The sequence below is a fragment of the Astatotilapia calliptera genome, chromosome 12, assembly GCF_964374335.1.
Source record: "Astatotilapia calliptera chromosome 12, fAstCal68.1, whole genome shotgun sequence".
In the NCBI taxonomy this organism is placed as follows: Eukaryota; Metazoa; Chordata; class Actinopteri; order Cichliformes; family Cichlidae; genus Astatotilapia; species Astatotilapia calliptera.
This window is the reverse complement of record NC_137433.1, coordinates 10364757-10374902: the sequence shown is the minus strand read 5'-3', so window position 1 is coordinate 10374902 and position 10146 is coordinate 10364757. Positions and strand designations below refer to the sequence as shown.

At 45.6% G+C, this 10146-nt stretch overlaps 1 long non-coding RNA gene across 1 annotated transcript; it reads right to left on the bottom strand.

Moving 5' to 3' along the window:
• Nucleotides 1–7263: 7263 nt before the first annotated feature.
• LOC145432441 (uncharacterized) lies at nucleotides 7264–8098 on the bottom strand. Its single transcript, XR_013912737.1, has 2 exons — nucleotides 7601–8098; nucleotides 7264–7519 (listed from the first exon to the last, which is right to left on the bottom strand). It is a non-coding gene; the product is annotated as an uncharacterized LOC145432441 (long non-coding RNA).
• Nucleotides 8099–10146: the final 2048 nt, after the last annotated feature.

The window sequence follows — 10146 nt, the reverse complement described above, 5'->3', positions numbered from 1 at the left end:
CGTTACCAGCTTGCTAACTTGGGGTTTTCTGATCTATGTGTGAGCACATTCGCACAAATGGGTGGCGCTGAAAACATCTGGCCTGTCTTACTGATTAATGGAAACAGTGGATTTACAAAGGAAGAATGGACTATAATTTTAGAAAAATCTAAAGAGGTCACACACATAATACAGAACAAAAGCAATACAATAGATAAATCAGTACTACCACTATTTTAGTAGGATATCAACAGTGCTACATGAATACATGTATACTTCAAGCATTATGGTCAATAAAACTGGGAAAGAATTACTATAGTACGATGACTGTGTAAGTTAACAGGCCAATCAATATCACAGCTCTGTCATTAGGACACAGGAGAATGTGATGACTTATAATCAAGCATTTTATCAATTTAGTCTTTAAAAGACAATTTTAGGTTTTATTTTCTCAGCTGGAGCCTTGGAGAGTTTGAGAGTAAGTAAAGAATAAATATAAGAATAGAATTCAAAATTAGTCTACATGCAAATTTATATTTGCAGAAGAATGTATATTTCCTACTTTTCATCAGGAAAATGTTAAGACATTAACATGCTGTCACACAGAGGTCTAAGCTATCTTCCAGGAATGGTGACACTATTTTCTGTATAACTGATTGGTCAGTAGGTGGTGACAGTTTCATGACTGTTGATCTCTAATCTGGAGCAAAACCTGTTCTGGTGCAGGGAAGATTCAAGGCATAAGTTTTCAAGGTGATATATCCTGATAAGAAGTGAAAATAATACCGGAGAAAAAAAAAATGCTGCTTTGTAGTACGAGCCTCAGGTCACACAAGTTCATGTTCTCAATTCCATATCCACGCTTTCAGAGACACAGAACAGTCTACAAATCTTCAAATGATCTAGAACCAACTGACATGGAGTAAATATGATCTGGGTGGCCCTGAACAGTTGTCTGCTTTGTGCAACCACAGCAGAAAGTATTCTTTGGTATCTATTATTCACTTCACACATCCACAGCATTTATGGCATAAATAAATAAAGTTCAGAAACCCTCTTAACATTTGAAATAATTTATTACAGTTTTGGCATCTAAGCTCTGAGTTCATCACTCGTAACAAATATGATACACAAAGAAGCTGGGTATGAATAAACATCACCACTGGAGCACCTGGAGGGACATTTGGGTGGTAGAGAGACTGAAAAAGCAGGTAGCAATGCAGGGCACCAGCTGATGTGAATGGGAGATGGGAAATTCTACAACTTAAACAGGCTGCTGTATTTGGTGATAGTTTGGTATGTGGTGACGTGAGACCATAAGGCACACTGTAGCTCAAGTTGCACTGGAACTCACTTACATGCTTTGTGACACTGATTCTAGTCAGGCAACAGGAGGACCATATTACACTGGAAATGTGAAACCCCCAAATCTTAAAAAGCAAAAGTAACTTTTAGCAAAATTGGTGTCTTTGTTACAGGTACAAAGAGTCCTAAGGGCAGAAAAATTCAAGCTATATTTATTTCTATCAAATTAAGTGTTATTGTACACTATATTATATATTAACAATTTATTTGCTGTTATATATTACACACACACCAAACAAGGCTTATGTAGCTCATAAAATATCTAAATCATAAAACTTGGTTCTTCTGTACAGATATATGCCAGATTGTTCAGGGTTTTTTGTCACAGCACAGAGCTTGTCAGAATAAAAAATTTCATTAAAATATTTCAGTTTTATATATTTGTGTTCCAGTAGTGATCACAGTTAGAAGGTCCTGGCTTTGACTCCACCAGTCAGTGAGAACCTTTGTGTGTGCAGTCTGCATGTTCTTCCTTTATAAACGCTACACATTAGAGCGACACTGGTACAAGTGGTACAACCAAAATAACTGCAACCTTAAACTTGTCCACTCATTCATTCCATTCGAGATGGTTGCTTTAAAGATGGGGTCTGCAAGCACTCACTGTTAGCTGCCATTTTCAAAGTGACTTTGGTGCTTTGTGATGGCAGCAAGATAGCAATAAGAGAAAATCAGTCTGCTATCAGCCTGCTACCAGTTTGTGATTGAATCCTGTTTCAAATTCATGCATTCTGATTGTGATAGTAAGGCATTAACTGTTATAAATCAGTGAAGATTACATTCAGATTGACTCATACATTCAGAGTCCAGCAGGAACATCATGCATTTGAAAGAGAAATGAAAACTGAAAATTGCATTTGACTCATTCTAGCCAAGTTCGTCCTACTTTGGCTTGGAAACTTTCAGATATGCTTTGCAAGTGAATAGGTCATTTGTAAAGGAGCTTTCTGTCACAGATTAGTAGGCAGAGGACTCACTCGCAGGACTCTGAAGTTTAGAGAGAGGGTGAGGGTTTATTTGAAATGTGACACCAAGTGAGAATATATACATATATACAGTGGAACAGATAACACGGGGCTCCAGGGAGTAGGGCGGGGTCCGAAGGGAAGGTCCAAGACGGGGGTACACACACGCTCTTCTTCCACTCGATCCGTAACTCAAAAATGTCCACACTAAGAAGCTCACGCTCACTCACACACATCCACAGAAATCCGGACGGCAGGGAAGACGGGCAGGGAGTCTAGAAGGCCTGTACACAGAGGAAAAAACAAAGTCAGGAGGAAACTCTAGGGGATCAAAGGAACATTTTCATAGGTTACACTACACTGACACTTGGTAATGTGACGATCCAGCGAGGAAGCAGCCTCTCTTGCCATCTTAAGTAGTCTGCCAGGATCAGTGTGAATGAGCCACAGGTGTGTGTTCAGGGTGGGTTCAGAGGCGGGGAACCAAGGTCCAGTTCCGCCCTGGTGGGAGAGGTTAAGACAAACAATACACACACCACGACTTCTCCAGATCTTGAGAACCATGACAGTACCCCCCCCCTCAATGGGAGCCTCCAGGCGACCCACCAGGCTTGTCCGGATGGGCGCGATGGAAATCCCGGACCATACCCGGGTGAAGGATGGCCGACCTAGGGACCCAAGAGCGTTCCTCCGGGCCATAGCCCTCCCAATCCACCAGATACTGAACTCCCCGTCCACGGCGACGCGAGTCCATGAGTCGCGTAATGGCATACGCGGGCAGGCCATCAATGAGCCGGGCGGGTGGCGGGGGCCTGGAAGGAGGGCACAGAGGACTGGACAGGTGTGGTTTCAACTGAGACACATGGAACACGTTGTGGACACGCATGCTACGCGGGAGCTGCAAACGGACCGAGACTGGGTTAACAACAGCCTCGACGGTAAAGGGTCCAATGAAGGTGGGTGTGAGTTTCTTAGACTCAGTGCGGACAGGGACGAACCTCGTGGAGAGCCATACCTTTTGCCCCGGTGTGTAGGTGGGTGCGGGCAACCTCCGACGGTCAGCTAGCCGTTGATTCTGTTCCTTGGTTCGAAGGAGGGCGGCACAGGTAGCTCGCCAGAGTCGCCGACATTTGCGGAGGTGGTGCTGCACAGAGGGAACGAGATGCTCACCTTCCACAGATGGGAGAAGGGCCGGCTGATATCCAAGCGAGGCCTCGAAAGGCAACATTCCAGTGGTGGAGGAGGTGTGGCTGTTGTGAGCGTACTCAATCCAGGCTAGATGCGAGCACCAGGTGTTTTGGTTTGTCGAGGCCACGCATCGCAGGGCTGTTTCCAGTTCCTGGTTCAGCCTCTCCGTCTGCCCATTGGTTTGGGGATGGTACCCTGAAGAGAGACTGACCTGGGCACCAATGGATGAGCAGAATTCTTTCCATACCTTGGATGTGAACTGCGGCCCACGATCAGAGACGATGTCAGAGGGAATTCCATGAAGGCGAAACACGTGGTTGGTAAGCAGCTGGGCGGTCTCTAGGGCTGTGGGAAGCTTGGGTAATGCTACAAAATGTGCTGCTTTAGAGAAGCGATCGACAGTAGACAGAATTACTGTGTTACCTGCCGAAGGTGGAAGTCCAGTAACAAAGTCGAGGGCAATGTGTGACCACGGTCGACCCGGGGTAGGGAGTGGATGAAGTAAGCCTGCGGGAGGAGTGTTTTGTGACTTATTTTGGGAGCAGGTAGTACAGGCTTTAACATATTCTCGGGCATCTTGGGCTAAAGATGGCCACCAGAAGGCGCGTTCCAGAAAGGCAATGGTGCGTTGGATTCCAGGGTGACATGAGAATCTTGCTGTGTGGGCCCATTGGAGCACCTGGGATCGTACGGACGAAGGGATGTAGAGCCGCCCCGGGGGTCCTGTCCCCGGATCAGGTTCGGTACGCTGGGCCTGCCGCACCATTGACTCAATCTCCCAAGTGAGGCCTCCTATGACACAGCCCGGAGGAAAGATCGACGCCACCTCCCGATCCCCCTCAGAGGATGAAAACTGACGTGATAAAGCATCTGGTATGACATTTCGGGACCCGGGCCTGTAAGTAATGGAGAAATTGAAACGGGTGAAGAAAAGCGCCCACCTGGCTTGACGTGCGTTGAGGCGTTTTGCTGCCTGAAGGTAGGCGAGGTTCTTGTGGTCGGTCCACACAATGAAAGGCTGTGCCTCTAGCCAATGCCGCCACTCCTCAAGTGCCAGTTTGATGGCGAGTAGCTCCCTGTCGCCAACATCGTAGTTTTGCTCTGCGGGTGAAAGCCGACGAGAGAAGTAAGCGCATGGATGGAGTTTACCTTCAGTATTCTGAGAGAGGACGGCCCCCACGCCCACATCCGAAGCATCCACCTCCACGATGAAGGGTTGGTTGAGATCCGGCTGGGAGAGGATGGGAGCGGAGGCAAACCGTTGTTTCAGATGAATGAACGCCTCCGCGGCTGCCTGTCCCCACTGGAACGGAACCTTAGGGGAAGTGAGGTGAGTAAGAGGTGAGACAATTTTGCTGAAGTCACGGATGAAACGGCGATAGAAATTTGCAAACCCCAAAAAACGTTGAAGCTGTTTGCGGTTTGGGGGTGTGGGCCACTCCAAAACCGCTTTGACCTTTCCAGGATCCGGTCTCAAGTTTCCCTGCTCAATTATGAATCCAAGGAAAGAAACAGTGGTTACATGAAACTCACACTTCTCTGCTTTGACAAAAAGGCGGTTTTGCAACAATCTTTGTAACACCAGTTTGACATGTCTTTCGTGCTCTGACACTGACCTGGAGAAGATGAGTATATCGTCCAGGTAGACGAAAACAAAGTGGTTGAGGAAGTCTCTGAGGACGTCATTTACGAGGGCTTGGAAGACTGCCGGGGCATTTGTTAATCCAAAAGGCATTACAAGATATTCAAAATGTCCCAGATGGGTGTTGAAGGCAGTCTTCCACTCATCCCCTGCCCTAATGCGAACCAAATGGTAAGCACTGCGGAGGTCGAGTTTACTGAACATTTTCATCCCGTGGAGAAGCTCAAACGCTGAGGTCAGCAGGGGCAGCGGGTATTTATTCTTGACAGTGATTGCATTCAAGCCCCGATAGTCAACGCATGGCCGGAGGGACTTGTCCTTCTTGTCCACGAAGAAAAATCCTGATGCCAAGGGAGAGGTAGATGGCCGAATGAGTCCCGCAGCCAGAGCATCAGTAATGTACTCCTCCATGGCTTCTCTTTCTGGCCGTGACAGGCTATAGAGTCGGCTAGTAGGCAACGGAGCTCCTGGTAACAAGTCAATAGTTCAATCATAAGGCCGGTGTGGGGGAAGGGAACGGGCGCGATCCTTACTAAACACCTCCGCTAGTTCATGGTACACTGAAGGAACTGCTGTTAGGTCCGGAGGAGTCTGCGGGGGTGATGCGGAGGAGCCAATGGATGGAATGGCTGATTTTAAGCAAGTCATATGGCAACCCTCCCCCCATCTAGACACACAGCCCGCCTGCCAATCAATCAGTGGGTTATGCTGCAACAGCCATGGATAGCCCAGACCCAGAGGCGTCAGCGGAGCTTTGAAAACAAACAGACTGATTAATTCAGTGTGATTTCCAGACAAACACAGGGTGACTGGTTCAGAAACATGGGTGACATCAGGCAAACGCTGTCCGTTCAGAGATGAGGCTCGAAGAGCATGGGGCAGAGGTTCAATAGTTAGGCCCAGTTTCTTAGCGAGTGATGCATCAATAAAACTCTGTTCGGCCCCTGAGTCTATCAAAGCCTTGAGTGAGTGAGTGGTGGCGTGAGCAGTGAGCTTAGCTGGTAACAAAAGATGAGGAGGGGAATGAGAGATGTTTATTTCGCCCACCAGTACCCCCGTTTCTACTGGCGGGCACACCCTTTTGCTCGTGCGGGGCAGACGGCGATGAAATGTCCGTGACGGCCGCAGTATAAACACTCACCAGCCATGAAACGGCGCTGCCTCTCTGTTGGTGTAAGCCGGGCACGTCCAATCTGCATCGGCTCTGCCTCGCCGGGGCTCACATCCACCGAGGCCGGCTGTTGTGGTGAAGCAGCACTACCGGCAAAAATCCCAACACTGAGCGGAGCACTCTGGGAAACTGAGTGGGGCGTCCCACGGCGCATTCGCAGGCGCTCGTCAACGTGAATGCACAGAGACATTAATGAGCTGAGAGATGATGGTAATTCCCTCGTCATGAGCTCATCCTTCAAATCCTCCGCAATATTGTTGAGCAGAACCTCCTTTACTGCCTCTTCTTTCCACCCGGTTTCTACAGCGAGAATGCGGAAGTCAACCGAGAAGTCAGCCATAGTGCGTTTACCTTGTTTCAGATTTAGTAGACGCTGTGCAGCAGCATCCCTTTCAAACACGCTTTTGAATTCAGTCAGGAAGTCGAGGAAGGAGATATTCGGCAGGGTTTTCAATAGCGCCTGAGCCCACTGGAGCGCGCGATCTCGTAATAGCTGAACAAAGAAAGCAATCCGGGCACCGTCGCTGGCATACGTCCTGTTCTGCTGACGGAAAAACAGGGAGACTTGGGCAAGAAAACCCGAACATTTTTCCAGCTCTCCTGTAAACGGCTCGGGGCTAGGCATCGTCCTCCCCGGGGCCTCTAGCCAGGCAGCGGGAGGGTCGGGGGGTGCAGCAGCGGCCTGGGGATTCGGAGATGGAGAGGGACTTACACGCGGAGATGGGTTTACGCTCGGAGAGGGCGAGCTTACCAGGGGTGTGCGCTGGGCGAGAGCCTGTGTAAGAGCGGAGAGCTCTTTATTGATATGGTGGAGCATCTTCTCGTGCCGCTCCAGCAGGGCTTCCTGAGTGAGGAGAGCCCGTTGAACAGGGTCAGAATCCGCTGAGTCCATAGTGGCTGGATCGTTCTGTCACAGATTAGTAGGCAGAGGACTCACTCGCAGGACTCTGAAGTTTAGAGAGAGGGTGAGGGTTTATTTGAAATGTGACACCAAGTGAGAATATATACATATATACAGTGGAACAGATAACACGGGGCTCCAGGGAGTAGGGCGGGGTCCGAAGGGAAGGTCCAAGACGGGGGTACACACACGCTCTTCTTCCACTCGATCCGTAACTCAAAAATGTCCACACTAAGAAGCTCACGCTCACTCACACACATCCACAGAAATCCGGACGGCAGGGAAGACGGGCAGGGAGTCTAGAAGGCCTGTACACAGAGGAAAAAACAAAGTCAGGAGGAAACTCTAGGGGATCAAAGGAACATTTTCATAGGTTACACTACACTGACACTTGGTAATGTGACGATCCAGCGAGGAAGCAGCCTCTCTTGCCATCTTAAGTAGTCTGCCAGGATCAGTGTGAATGAGCCACAGGTGTGTGTTCAGGGTGGGTTCAGAGGCGGGGAACCAAGGTCCAGTTCCGCCCTGGTGGGAGAGGTTAAGACAAACAATACACACACCACGACTTCTCCAGATCTTGAGAACCATGACACTTTCTATGCAGGTCACACTAAAGATAATAATAATAATAATAATTTTCAGGTTACAAAGTTCTCCAAAGAAAGAAATTTATAGAATATGAAAAATCCAAGAAACAATATAATAGACAAATAAATAAATAAATAAACTAAATAATGAAAAATAATGAAAATAGAAGAGACATTCATGGAATTAATTCATTCTCAATTAAAAATGGTTCTCAAGTAAAGTAAAAACGTGCATGACTGCTAAATTGTGTTAAAAATAAAATGAGCAATTGTAGGACATATCTGTGCTATAAGTGGAGGACTTCATTTGATAAATTATTTTAATTGAGAGATCAGTTGTTTTGAAACTGTAAAAGTGAAACAGTGTTGTTACTGAACTAGATTACCTGAAATGGGCTTAATTTGTGAACAAGCTGATTCAATTTTGCCCACACATTTCTCAGGCCAATGATTTTACGGTGCGAGATCTTTCCATAAAGAACCCTTGAGAGCCAAATTTAAGCCGTTGAGTGATGACCTTGGATTGTGACTATTCCTGGATATGTCAGAGAAGTACACTTACCTGGCATCTTTAACTGCTGATTTCTTATTGATCCCTTTAAATTTGTGATTTTTTTTTAAGCATTATGCGCTTTCCATTTAGGTTCCAGTTTTCTGCATCTGCATTTGCAGAGTCAGCAGTAAAGATGCAAAGTTGGATTAGGGAGGAAGAACAACTACAAAGAAATTCTTTGTGCTCAGAAATGAATGCAACCACTGTGGTTAAGTTTACTGTACACGCACTAGATGTAAGAACCAGATAAACTTTGTCACTGTTGGAAAGAGTGGTTACATTAACTGGTTCTAATGCCTCTTTTCTAATAGAACCTACCTGGCTTGAATCTACTCGGTTTCAGTCATTTTCTGTTACAAATTAGTTCCAGCTTAGTGTGCACAGGGTCATTATAGCGTATAGCAGTCACTATCTCATGACTCACTGAGTGATGCTATTGACTGGCCAATGGAGTCTGCTGATGTCACATTTTTGTATTGACTTACCTGGCCAAGCAGGTACTAAAAAGTATGTGGCATCAGGTACTACCATCTAATGGAATACCCTAAAAAATTAATCAAGCCCAGTTGAGCTGAGCTGAGTAAGTACTAGTGGAAAGTAGGCAATTAAAGCTTTAAATCAATCAATAATCAATCAGTGAAACAATAGGCTTGTTATTCACTTGACATGGAGTATGTAGAACAGCTCTAAAATCACCAAGAATCACTTGGAGAAAGCAATGGAGAGGAGTTTAGAGAATTATGCGTTTCAGGGATCTGTAAATCAAAATGGACAGCATGGGAACAGGACTTCTAATCAGAAATCCAAGAACTTCAAATGCAGAAAAATACCAAAAGCAGCAAAGAGCACTTAACAACAGCTCTTCCCCACCACTTCAAAGGGGGAGGAAGACGTAAGTGAATAGATCCTTGGAGAGTGCTCTCCACTCAGCTTTTAATTTACAATAAAATTATTGGCATTGCACTTCATTAGGAAGTTTTAAAACAATTAAACTAAACAATAAAACTTGAATGTGTCATCTAAATGATAAATCGTGAATAGATGTAAGACTGGCTGAAAGATATTGCACAAGATTCCAAAAATGTGACATGTGGTGATGTAGATGGGCTAAAAAGAATTGTTTGTTTCATGCTCTATGTTTGGCTGTATGGGGACTACATCAAAGTCAAATGTTCACTTCTTAAAGCTCTACTTTGATTGTCACTTTATAAATGCTTCACTATTATTGAGTAGTTGTTGGCTAATTGTGCGTAGTGTGAATCCTTAAAATGTGTGGAAGAATTCTGTAATAGCAAAGATTGTTGCAGAATCAGAACTTTCAGGGAAAAAAGATTCTTAAGACTTTTTCACAGTTCTCAAAATGTTTTATTAGAAAAGCTTTTTCCATTTTATCAATGAAAGCAAGATGAAAGCAAGATTAACCTCTACCAGAATGATAACAAGAAAAAAGTGTGGAAAAGCTTAAAGCATACCACATCATCTGTAAAACACGGTGTGATGGCTTGGGCGCGCATGGCTGCCAGTGGCCAGGGCCGGCCCGTGGCATAGGCCGTATAGGCAAATGCTAAGGGCGCCATCCATCAGGGGGCGCCACACCAGTGCCACAAATGTTGAAAAAAAAGAAAAGAAAAGTTGGTACTATTATTTCTAAATACAAAATATAATCCCACGTTAATTAAAATGCAAAGTAAAGCTTATTTAATAGAAATATTATTTGTTACGACATTACGCCCCCCCCCCTATCTTTGATTCGGTCAAAGATAATCATAACATAACATTCTCATATGATATTATA